Consider the following 275-nt stretch of genomic DNA (forward strand, 5'->3'; position numbering starts at 1 on the left):
GATTTCCCTCTGATTGCCTGCTGTAGGGTGCTGGAAGGGTTAATTCTCTGCTCATGGTACCCCCTGGTGTCCTCCATAGTGCAACCCCCAATTGCCCAGCAGACATGGGGGTGGGGCTGACTCTGGGGTATTACCTGTTACTTTGTCTTCAAGTTTCCTGATCTGTCTCTGATCACCTACCAGCCTCGAAGGGTTAATGCTGCACCTCCTGTAAGGAGAGACTGTTGTCTCCCAGGGGTCGTTGTGTTGGATCTTAAAGGGTTAATACCCCCCTT

The 275-nt window shown here is 52.0% G+C and overlaps 1 protein-coding gene across 1 annotated transcript in view; it reads left to right on the plus strand.

Annotated features, from left to right (window-relative positions):
* MAP1LC3B (microtubule associated protein 1 light chain 3 beta) overlaps positions 1–275 on the plus strand; it is a 15,222-nt gene that overhangs the window by 334 nt on the left and 14,613 nt on the right. The window lies entirely within an intron of this gene.

The sequence above is a fragment of the Nanorana parkeri genome, unplaced genomic scaffold (assembly GCF_000935625.1).
Source record: "Nanorana parkeri isolate BGI_ZX_2015 unplaced genomic scaffold, ASM93562v1 scaffold2022, whole genome shotgun sequence".
NCBI lineage: Eukaryota > Metazoa > Chordata > Amphibia > Anura > Dicroglossidae > Nanorana > Nanorana parkeri.